Here is a 12,406-nt window from a genome sequence, read left to right as displayed (position 1 = left end):
CCTTGTCCCCTTGCATCTACTCCTTTTCTTCCATTCCCACTTTTACATTCAAATCAGGCTGCTTCCTCCTTGGCTTCCATGTTGCCTGAGGCCCACCAGAAGTAACACTGAAAGCACAGGAGAGAGAGTCCCCCTGCTCTCAGTTTCAGTGCCTGGAGCCCCTGGCAACTCGGAGGAGAAAGGGGAAAATCCAGCCCAGCGCAAGGGATGGCCCAAACACAATCCAACTGGTATGTAGGAGCTATAAGGGAATGAAGCATTCTTGATGCTCATTGAAATCTTCAGAGAATTTAGCTGCCAGCTTCTAACAAGTCTCTACTGTACTTGTGCAAACTGATCTCTTTCCTTGGCAAATTTGAGTGACTTTCCACACAGACACCAAGGTCGGGGCTGGATTAAATCTCCTGTGGCCCAGGGCTATTAGATTTTGTGGGGCCCCTGTATACAAGTCTTTTTCCTAATTTAAAACAAAATGATCACAAAAAAATACAGAGGAAATTCATGTAAGATTGTTAGAAAAATAGAGCCTAAGTGAAAACGCTAAGTCATCCTGGATCAAGACCAACTCTCATTTTGTAAACAGACAGAGTTGGCTATTTTTGCAGCAACAGGTGTGAGATTACAGCAACAGTAATACTTCAATATCATTCCCCCTCTACTCCCTCCTCCAGGAGTTAAGCAAACAGGTTTGTTTTTGTTTTTAAAGAGTGCTTACGTTAATCACGAGCTTTAAGAACATTAGAGATCTCAAAAAACATTCACATTAAATACTTTTTGAATAAAGAATAAATCTGTACAATCCTGTAATAAGGTTATTACCAATTTTGAAACCTTTTTAAAACTAAGTCACCTGTTTTTGTAGTTTAGCAACTGTTTTGTGTGTGGGGGGGGTTCTGTTGACTAAAAAAAAAAACCACTAGTTTTAATGTCAAAGGTTTCACAGAAATATGCCATTCAAAATAATTTATTAAAACCTGAATGAACATTTAGGAAAAATATATAACAGACCTCTAAGTAGCCCTGTGACTTAAGTGAGCAGATAATATAAAGAGATGAGACTACACTAAGCATTTTCTGATACAGTAGTTAGTCCTCTTGGAAGGAATCAACTCCTATGTTCTCTGGATTTGGTCTGGTGACAGGCCTGCCAATTCTTCTGAGTATGGAGTCCCTAGTCACATAGACATGTCTCTTCCTGGTACTGGTATGAATCTGTCTTACGTTCTTTCTTGCAGTCCCCTCTACATTAGCCTTATTTCTTCCCTAGGCTCTTGTCCCTGGCTATCTCTACCATCTCTTCCTCTCTTCTGCAGGGACTGGCTTCCCTTCTTTTTTTCCTGACAACCTTATCTTCCGCCTGTTTCTCCTCCTCATTCCCCAGTGTAGCAAACCTGTTATCCAACTTATTTTCACCACCACTAGCTGGTGTCTTCCTCTGCTTTGTCCTCATGGTGGCATTCTTCCATGGATAACTCTGTTCTTCCAGCTGTCCACTCTCCAAGTTCTTTTGTTTGGCAGATGCCTGCAAATCTTGAGCTGTCTGTGCTATCCTCTTTTCTCCTCTCCTGCATTCTATCTTCAAATCCCCATATGAATTCCATCCCTGTCTCCAGCTGCATGCCTAATCCTTGGATCTTCTCTGCCATGCGCTCTATTAGGTAACATTTCAAACATAAGTAGCTTCCATCAGATGCTTCCTCAATAATGAAGTATATCCCATAGCTTCTGCATCCAACCATCTTCTTTGTCTCTTCTCCTCCTCAGGTTACTTCTAGTGCTGCCACAGTAGCCACTGTTGTCTTCACTTCCTAGATCCTATTCCTAGAAAAAAAGAAAGGGAAGGGAGGGAATCCTCCCCCCAAACTTCCACAGAAACTCTACTATTAGCCACCTACCAACTGACAATTAAGTGTCATTCTCTAGCTTGATCTTCTACTGAGCCTATAAAACTGGTTTGACTAGCAGCAAACAAGACCTCCCGAGCACTGAAAAACAAAATCCTATGGCAGGATTTAAAGTGACACTCTAAAGAGAGGCAGCTGTTTTTCAGAGAACAGACGGACATTTAGGATCCTGCTGAGGGTTTCTGAAGAAGTTAGAACTGCCTAGGTTACCATCAGGGGATGGTAAGTCTTTAAGTAAAAGACATGCATGTAACTGTTTGTTGTTTTAAAATCCTTTTTCTCTAAAAGTTTTGTTCTTACTGCTAAATAAACAATACTTTCGATTTAAGAAAGCTTTTTTTGTCACTATATACCACCAGTTACAGACTTCCAAAGGGAAGAACAACAGAGACCCGCATTGTCAGACCTGCAGGATAAGAACAGGTTACTGAAGCCCAGATCCTGGTCAAAAAATGGGAGAACTGTAAAATTCCATCCCAAGATAGGTAAAGGCTCTGACACCTGAGGGGGTGCACTCAGAAAGACCAGAAAGGGGACAGGAATGCAGCTAGCCCTGTAACAGAGCCCAACAGACTAATTTGCTCTACATTGACAAGTCTGAGCCTCTTTCCAAGTATCTGTCCAACCATACACCTGCACATATCAGCTGGGTGGCATGTCCACTTCCCCAGATCAAAGTTACTTCATTAGTCTCCATGTCCCTCTTACCTCTCTCTGACCCACATTCCATGATGATTTCCTTATGCACTAATCAGATTATTTCTATATACAGCACTTTAAATATTATCTCTACTGACTTTGAGAAGGTGCACCAGGACTTGAGCAGATACTGCTGTTTATGCTTCCCTTGCTGAAATACTGGGACAGTTAGCTCCAATGTATGACCTACCCTACACACAGTTACACAGGGAGTTTTCTCAATGACCACAGCTACTGTGCCTACATTCTGTCTCTGAATCCCACACCCATGCATGCCATGCAGGGGGCCACAATATAGATTCCACTACAGGGCATTACTTTGCCTATCCCCTTATGTATGGGCACAGGACTCAGGAAATCCACAATCCAACCCTAATCTGGCAGCCTGGCTGCTGACAGTACAGAGAGCCTGCATTACGGGCTGCTGCTAGCTCCTGGAAAATCCAGGGGGAAAAGAAAAACCATCCAACCCCTGATCTCTGTGTGCTCCACAGCTTTGGTCCATCCCCAAGTCCCCTGGGAAGGAACCTACTGACCAATCCACAGTAACCGATTTCAGCCACTGGGAAAGTCCCTACCTCTCCCCTACAGGGTTGGGGATGGGAAGGGAAGAGCTCCATCAGGCTACCAACCACTATACTCCGCTAGGACTCACCCGCAGCCAAGGAGAGATCTTCACCAGGGGAAACACCTGCACTTGCTGCCATTCTACTTTGCTTCTTCCTGGGGCAAGCATGATTCATGTCACCCTTGCACAAAAGCTCTGTTTCCTGCTGTGAGGGGCTTATGCTGCATCCTTCTGTTCAACCAGATATAGAGCCCCTTCCCTATCTAAATATTCTTTAATCTGTTCTTTCTCTACTTTGGCTTGCATTCCTTCCCAGTTGTTCATATTTCTTGTTCAGTATCTGGTCACCACAAACCATCTTAGTGAAGACTGAAGCAAAATAGGCACTGAACACCTCGGCTTTCTTGATGTCATCAGTTATTAGCTCTCCTTCCCCACAAGTAGAGGACCTACACTTTCCTTCATCTTTCTCTTGCTACTAAGGTATTTAAAGAACCTCCCTCTTATTGCCTTTTATGTCCCTTGCTAGGAGTAACTCATTTTGGGTCTTAGCATTTCTGATTTTGTTCCTACATGCTCATGCTATTCTTTTGTACTCCTTGTTAGCAATCTGTCCATATTTCCACTTTTTGTAAGATTCCTTTTTGCTTTTCAGGTCATTAAAAGAGCTCCTGATGGAGACATATTTACATCTTACTATTCTTCCTACAGTTTGCAGTTGTGCTTTAATACTGTCTCCTTGAAAAACTGCCAGCACTCCTTTTTCCCTTAGATTTTCTTCCCCTGGGACCTTTGTTAAAAGTCTGCTTTTTTGAAATCCGTTGTCCTTATTCTGCTGCTCTCATTCCCTCCTTACCTTGGAATCATGAAATCTATCGTATTTCATGATCACTTTCACCCAAATTGCCTTCCACCTTCAAATTCGCTACCAATTCATCCTGGTTGGCTAGAATCAAGTCTAAAACAGCCTGACCTCCACTTTCTGGAACACTGAGTTGTTCCCAGTACATTCCAGGAACTTATTGGAAATGATGTATTTTGCCATATTACTTTTCCAACAGATGTCTGAGTAGCTGAAGTTCCCCATTACTACCAGTTTTGGGGATATTTCTGTTTTTTCTAGAAACACATCATCCACCTCCTCTTCCTGATTTGGTGGTCTATAGTAGACACATCCATATCTTACTTAATTTTTAAATTTTAAAAAATTATTAATTTTTGGTGTCAAGTATCAGAGGGGTAGCCGTGTTAGTCTGAATCTGTAAAAAGCAACAGAGGGTCCTGTGGCACCTTTGAGACTAACAGAAGTATTGGGAGCATAAGCTTTCGTGGGTAAGAACCTCACTTCTTCAGATGCAAGTAATGGAAATCTCCAGAGGCAGGTATATATCAGTGTGGAGATAACGAGGTTAGTTCAATCAGGGAGGGTGAGGTGCTCTGCTAGCAGTTGAGGTGTGAACACCAAGGGAGGAGAAACTGCTTCAGTAGTTGGATAGCCATTCACAGTCTTTGTTTAATCCTGATCTGATGGTGTCAAATTTGCAAATGAACTGGAGCTCAGCAGTTTCTCTTTGGAGTCTGCTCCTGAAGTTTTTTTGCTGTAAGATGGCTACCTTTACATCTGCTATTGTGTGGCCAGGGAGGTTGAAGTGTTCTCCTACAGGTTTTTGTATATTGCCATTCCTGATATCTGACTTGTGTCCATTTATCCTCTTGCGTAGTGACTGTCCAGTTTGGCCAATGTACATAGCAGAGGGGCATTGCTGGCATATGATGGCATATATAACATTGGTGGACGTGCAGGTGAATGAGCCGGTGATGTTGTAGCTGATCTGGTTAGGTCCTGTGATGGTGTTGCTGGTGTAGATATGTGGGCAGAGTTGGCATCGAGGTTTGTTGCATGGGTTGGTTCCTGAGTTAGAGTTGTTATGGTGCGGTGCGTGGTTGCTGGTGAGAATATGCTTAAGGTTGGCAGGTTGTCTGTGGGCGAGGACTGGCCTGCCTCCCAAGGTCTGTGAGAGTGAGGGATCATTGTCCAGGATGGGTTGTAGATCACTGATGATGCGTTGGAGAGGTTTAAGCTGAGGACTGTAGGTGATGGCCAGTGGAGTTCTGTTGGTTTCTCTTCTGGGTCTGTCTTGTAGCAGGAGGCTTCTGGGTACACGTCTGGCTCTGTTGATTTGTTTCTTTATTTCCTTGTGTGGGTATCGTAGTTTTGAGAATGCTTGGTGAAGATCTTGTAGGTGTTGGTCTCTGTCTGAGGGGTTGGAGCAGATGCGATTGTACCTCAGTGCTTGGCTGTAGACGATGGATCGTGTGGTGTGACCGGGGTGGAAGCTGGAGGCATGAAGGTAGGCGTAGCGGTTGGTGGGTTTTCGGTATAGGGTGGTGTTAATGTGGCCATCGCTTATTTTTACGGTGGTGTCCAGGAAGTGGACCTCCCGTGTAGATTGGTCCAGGCTGAGGTTGATGGTGGGGTGGAAGCTGTTGAAAGCATGGTGGAATTCTTCCAGGGTCTCCTTCCCATGGGTCCAGATGATGAAGATGTCATCAATATAGCGTAGGTAGAGAAGGGGCATGAGTGGACGAGAGCTGAGGAAGCGTTGTTCCAGGTCAGCCATAAAAATGTTGGCATATTGTGGGGCCATGCGGGTGCCCATAGCGGTGCCACTGGTCTGGAGGTATATATGGTCACCAAATTTGAAATAATTGTGCGTGAGGATAAAGTCACAGAGCTCAGCAATAAGTTGTGCTGTGTCATCATCAGGGATACTGTTCCTGACAGCTTGTATTCCATCTGTATGTGGGATGTTTGTGTAGAGAGCCTCTACATCCATGGTGGCTAGGATGGTGTTTTCTGGGAGGTCACCAATGCATTATAGTTTTCTCAGGAAATCTGTGGTTTCACGGAGATAGCTGGGAGTGCTGGTGGCGTAGGGTCTGAGTAGGGAGTCCACATATCCAGACAGTCCTTCAGTGAGAGTGCCAATGCCCGAGATGATGGGGCGTCCAGGATTTCCAGGTTTGTGGATCTTAGGTAGTAGACAGAATAACCCCGGTCGGGGCTCTAAGGGTATGTTGATTTGTTCCTGTGTTGGTGTAGGGAGTGTCCTGAGTAGATGGTGCAGTTTCTTAGTGTATTCCTCAGTGGGATCTCAGGAAAGCGGCCTGTAGAATTTGGTATTGGAGAGTTGTCTGGCAGCCTCCTTCTGGTAGTCAGACCTGTTCATGATGACAACAGCACCTCCTTTATCAGCCTCTTTGATGATAATGTCAGGGTGGTTTCTGAGGCTGTGGATGGCCTGTAATTAGGATCTTCCGGATTTCACTGTCGCCACTCGCTGATTGCCACTGGACTTTTGAGTTATGCAAATGTTATCTTCCCAAAAACTGGAAGATGCCTGTGAGGGACTTTTTTTAAAGTGTGTGGGGTAGGATAGTTCAGTGGTTTGAGCATTGGCCTGCTAAACCCAGGGTTGAGAGTTCAATCCTTGAGGGGGCCATTTAGGGATTTGGGGATTTAGTTGGTCCTGCTTTGAGCAGGGGGTTGGACTAGATGACCTCCTGAGGTCCCTTCCAACCCTAATAATCTATGATTCTATGACTGGTGCACAACAGTCACCACACTATCCTTGACAGATAGAGGATTTGAAACCAATGGCATGGACACCATGACGATTGGAGATCCTTTATCTGCTGCAGCCTTCATCCACCTTCACAGCCATTGTAACATTACACAACAGTTTCACCTCCATTGTACAGTTATCCTCCGTCTGCGCTGCTGTTAGGGACTTCTTGGACCACGCTTTGTCTAGAACCTCGCCCTTGACCATTCTGCCATGGGTAGCCCTAAGGGAGTACATAACTCCAGGCAGCATTGCTCTCGTCATTGAGACACATAAGCCTCTCCACTACTACAAGGTGGTAATCCATGGAGAGGATTGGGTCGAGCATCTCCCCAGCTGCACCCACGACTGAGCAGTCCTTTTTAGGGTCTACTCTGCTCACCCCATATGGGAAGGGGGTTAGAAAAGGTACCCTAAATATAGTCTTGCCTCTGTTTTTCCTGGCTGGATAGCCGCATCCAACAGGATCACCACCTCAGCGGTCGAAAATATAAGAAACTTTCAAATTTGGAACGTACGTACCCTGACGGACAACTCAAATACGACCGACCAGAGCCATGTACAGCCATTATTGCTTGGGAATTGAGTCGGTTTAACATCAATATTGCTGCTTAGTCTGAAACTAGAAGAGCTGATGAAGGACAGCTGAGGGAGGAGAAAGGAGGGTACACCTACTTCTGGAAGGGAAAAATCTATAGATGAATCCTGATTGCATGGAGTGGGCTTTGCTATAAAGAACAAGCTCGTAAGGTACCTCTCTGACGTACCAGCTGGCATCAATGAGCGGTTTATGACATTCCAATTGAGGCTCACCAAAAATCAACAGGCAACTATTGTGAGCGCTTATGCACCAACACTGGATGCCGATGAGAATGTAAAGGAAGATTTTTATTCTCAGTTGGAAGCCATTTTATCGGAGACCCCTACAAAAGACAAGGTCATCCTTCTGGGGGATTTCAATGCACGTGTTGGACAAGACTCAGACCTGTGGAAAGGAACAATCGGGAAAGAAGGAATTGGCAAAAGCAATTCAAATGAAATTCTGTTCCTGACCAAGTGTGCTGAACATTAACTTACTATTACGAACAGTCTTTTCCGACAAAAGGAAAAGTTCAAAACATCTTGGAGACACCCACAGTCAAAGCACTGCCATCTCCTCAACTATGTCATAGTTCGTGCCCGAAATCGTAGTGACGTATTTCTCACAAGAGCAATAACAAGTGCTGATGACTGTTGGACTGATCATCACCTTATTTAATCCACAATGAAAATTAAGATCGCTCCCAAATGGAGGCTGCAAAAGAAGCAGGTTAGGCGCAAGTTGAAGGTTCAAGATTTGAAGGACCCTATTAAGCATGACCACTTCCAAGCAGTATTAGAAGAAAAGCTCCCATCAGAGTTTCCAGAAGAAATTGAGGAACATTGGAGCCAGTTGAAAGCAGTAATCATCAATGCCTGTGAAGAAACCATAGGCTACCACACCAGAAAACATCAAGACTGGTTTGATGAGAATGATGCAGAAATTGAGCAACTCATCAACAAGAAGAGAATGGCATTTCATGGTTGGCAGAATGACATAAATTGACATAAATATAAAGAGAGAAGCCCATGCCAAGGCGAGGGCGGAAGTCCAACGTGAAACCAGAGAACTCAAGAACAAATGGTGGACTGGGAAAGCGCAAGAACTCCAACATCTCGCAGATATCCACAATACATGTGATTTCTTTAGTGTTACCAAGGCTCTTTATGGGCCAATTTGCCATGGTATGAATCCTCTTCGCTCTAAGGACGAAACCACATGTCTGAAGGACAACAAAGCCATCAATTCTCCCTGGAAAGAACATTTTGAAGATCTCCTTAACCGTAATTCTATGGTTGCAGATGAAATCCTTGAGCAAATCCCTCAACAACCATTTAGGGATGAGCTCAGAGACCCTCCCAATTTGTATGAGGTACACAATGTCACCAAGCAGAAGAAGAACAACAAGGCAGCAGGTCTCGATGGGATTCCTGCTGAAATCTTTAAAGACGGTGGACCAGAGCTAATTTGGCAGCTTTACCAGCTTATCCTTAAAATCTGGATAAAGGAGGAAATACCCAGTGAAATGAGGAATGCCCTGATTGTCACCCTCTACAAGAAAGGGGATAAGGTGGACAGTGGAAATTATCGTGGTACCTCCCTCCTAGCCACTGGAGGCAAAGTTCTGGCGCGGATCCTTGCAATCCGCCTTCTGCCCCGTCAGAAGAAATTTTACCAGAGTCACAGAGTGGTTTCCGACCACGTTGTGGAACTGTGGACAGCACGGTAGCTGCAAGAAAAGTGTCGGGAGCAAAACCAACCACTGTACATGGCTTTTATTGATCTAACTAAAGCCTTTGATTCAATGAATCGCTGTGCCCTCTGGATTGTACTTTCCAAGATTGATGTATTTGTCAGGACAGCCAATGTCCTAAAATTGCTTCATGATAACATGAAAGCGACTGTTCTGAGCAGCAATGGCTCTCAGAGTGAACCTTTCAAAGTACAAACAGGAGTCAAACAGGGCTGTATCATCGCTCCAACCATGTTTGCGGTTTTTATTGCCATCATTCTTTACCTAATTGCTGGGAAGTTTATAGATGGCGTCGAAATCCTTTACAGAATGGACGGAAAGCTGTTCAGGCTTAGCAGACTGAAAGCCAAGAGTAAGATCTTCACAACAGCTACTGTGGAACTTCAGTATGCTGTTGACAACGCAATCTTTGCCCACTCAGAGAAAGATCTTCAAACTATATTGAATGTGTTTGTCGATACTTACGCATGTCTTGGCTTCACTCTTAATATTGAGAAGACTAAAGTGCTCTATCAGCCCTCTCCAAATGAAGTATTACATGCCCCATCTATCAAAATCAATGGAGTGGCACTGGAGAATGTCGATCATTTCCTCTACCTTGGAAGTCATCTTTCATTCAAGGCAGATATTGATGCAGAAATTCAGCGTCGCCTGAGCTGTGCCAGTGTAGCTTTTTCTCGTTTACGGCACAGGGTTTTTGAAGATCACAACATTCGAACAGACACCAAGCTTCTTGTTTATCAAGCCATTATTCTCCCAACACTGTAGTTTGGGTCCAAAACTTGGACAACCTATAGACACCACTTGAAAGTACTTGAATGGCACCCATCAACGCTGCCTTCATAAGATTCTGAAGATCAAATGGGAAGACAGGCGCACCAACATTAATGTTCTGGAAGAGGCAAAGACCACCAGTATCGAGGCAATGATCATCCGTCAGCAATTCCGCTGGACTGGTCACATTGTCTGGATGCCAGACCATCACCTCCCAAAACAGGTCCTGTTCTCTCAGCTGAAAGAAGGGCATCATAATGTGGGTGGACAACGGAAGCATTGTAAGGACTTGCTGGAGGACAACCTAAAAAAGTGTAATATTGACACTGACACTTGGGAGATACTTGCCCAGGATCACTTAAAATGGAGTGAAGTACTACATGATGGTCCCCTGCACTTTGAACTTGCTCACCAACAAGCTGAAGAGGACAAGAGGCACAGGAGGAAGGACAGACTGGCTTCCAGTCATGGTCAACAGCCTCCCGCTGAGCCTGAAAACATCTGCCCTCATTGTAATAGAATCTGTGGTTCAAGGACTGGCCTTATTAGCCACCTGAGGACCCATAACTCCCATGGAAGATGAATTGGTTGGCTATGGAGTGGTAACATTCAGGTGTGGTCAGCTTCCACATGGTAATGGCAACCCACTTCTCCACAGGTATGGATCACCAGCTGCGTACTCCTGGGTTAGTTCAGCCCATTAAAAAGGTTGCCTTCCCCACCCTGTAATCTCTCACCACTGTTGGTCATCCCAGATCCACAGAATGATGTTTTCCCACTAATCTATGCTGGTTTCCCAAACCTCAAAATAGCACTGCAGTGTGAAGCTGCTCCAAGATCCACTCTTCTACTATCAGTAGTTCTTCTTTTTTCCCTTGTCCTCATCCCACACTGAAACTGCCGGTGGAGGAGCTGTTGCCATCACCACATCATCTGCTTGACAGTGCAGTGGACAGAGTCAAAGCCAAATTCATCTGCTTTGAGAGGTGAACTACAGCCCAAACAGCCTCTACATATTTGCAGTTGCTAGAGTAGAAACATGGAGCATTGTCAGGTCCATGCTGGCAGTAGTCGAAAATGGCACTAGGCTACCCAGACAGGAAAAATGGAGCAGAGGCAATGGAAATATGGAATTTTAAAAAATTTGAACCCACCTGGCTTCTGCTATATATCCCACAATTAACAGCGAGAAAAATCCCAGGATACACACTACTCAGCAGCAAAGCAACAGATCCCAGGATGTCCAACCAAGAATACCATGTGTTTAGTACACAGCCAGCTGCTGCCATGCGAACACACAATAAGAACTGAAAGACAGCAGATGACCTATATGCATGCTATTACTTTGTCTTGGATATTATGAGTTACCTGATGTACCTCAAAAAGCTGCAGATTAACTCCACAGCACAGACAAGCCCTTATAGGCCTGGACAAATAAACTTTAGTCAATAGTGAGATCCTATTCTCTGATGCCACGTCTTTTGGATGTGGTTGGTGGTCTCCTTCAAACCTTCTCCCTCTACACTTAATCTTTTTCCTCTTTGAGTGGCCAGGAAGGAAACATTTTCTTTTTTACACTGTGTAGTGTGTTGGTATACCAAACAATGCATGACCACATGGCAACAATTGCTATTCAGGATTCTGATGAGATCATAAAACATGTGTGTTGTCTCATCAGATCATTCAGATACAATTATATAAAACTAACAGTCATCTTTTGGGTGAAGGTGACTATCAACATCAGCACTTGCAGGGAGTGCACTTGCATATCTTTGACAATTTTCTTGGCTAAAATCCAATAAACAACACTGGTGATCTCAGATACCCAAGTCTGAGGCTTCGTATCCAAGACCACATCACAGAAGGAAATATATATTTTTGTATTAATATTACAATTAATATTACTATACATTTCAAATCTCAAGTTTGCTTTTCCCACAACAAGCCCCTCATTATCAGTGGAACACATTAAATGCATACCTTACTTCAAGATTGTAGCTTAAAAGGGCACTCAAATGGTTGAAATATTGTAAGACTGGTTTCTTCACAGTAATTTTCCCTGTACTCAGCAGTCCATAATGTATTAGAGTAACAAATTTAAAGATGCTAGCTCAAAAGGAACACATTTTAGATACATGTTACTGCAAGATTTTCTCAATACATGGACAGCACAGCTGCTCCACCAAGTATCTGAACCAAAACTATGCTGGTGGATTTAGAAAAGATGGGAGAGAAAGGAGAACAGGAAAAGAGGGAGCAATTAGAGAATGGGAGGACAGAAGGAAGAGGCACTATAAGAAAATTAGACCAGCTGAGTGACTTTGTGGAAATCCTCTGTCTTGTAATGTAGGAAGCCTGAGTTAGTGTCTCAATCCTGGTCTTTCACTTCTGAAACATGGGCTAGGAAAGCTGTGGTGACCACTTGCTCAAACATGGGTGTGGGAGGCAATGCCTTGTATAATTCTACCGCAACCCCACCACCATAAATAGTCTCCAGTCTTC

Source organism: Trachemys scripta, chromosome 10 (assembly GCF_013100865.1).
Source record: "Trachemys scripta elegans isolate TJP31775 chromosome 10, CAS_Tse_1.0, whole genome shotgun sequence".
Lineage (NCBI taxonomy): Eukaryota > Metazoa > Chordata > Testudines > Emydidae > Trachemys > Trachemys scripta.
Note: the sequence above shows the minus strand (reverse complement) of the source record.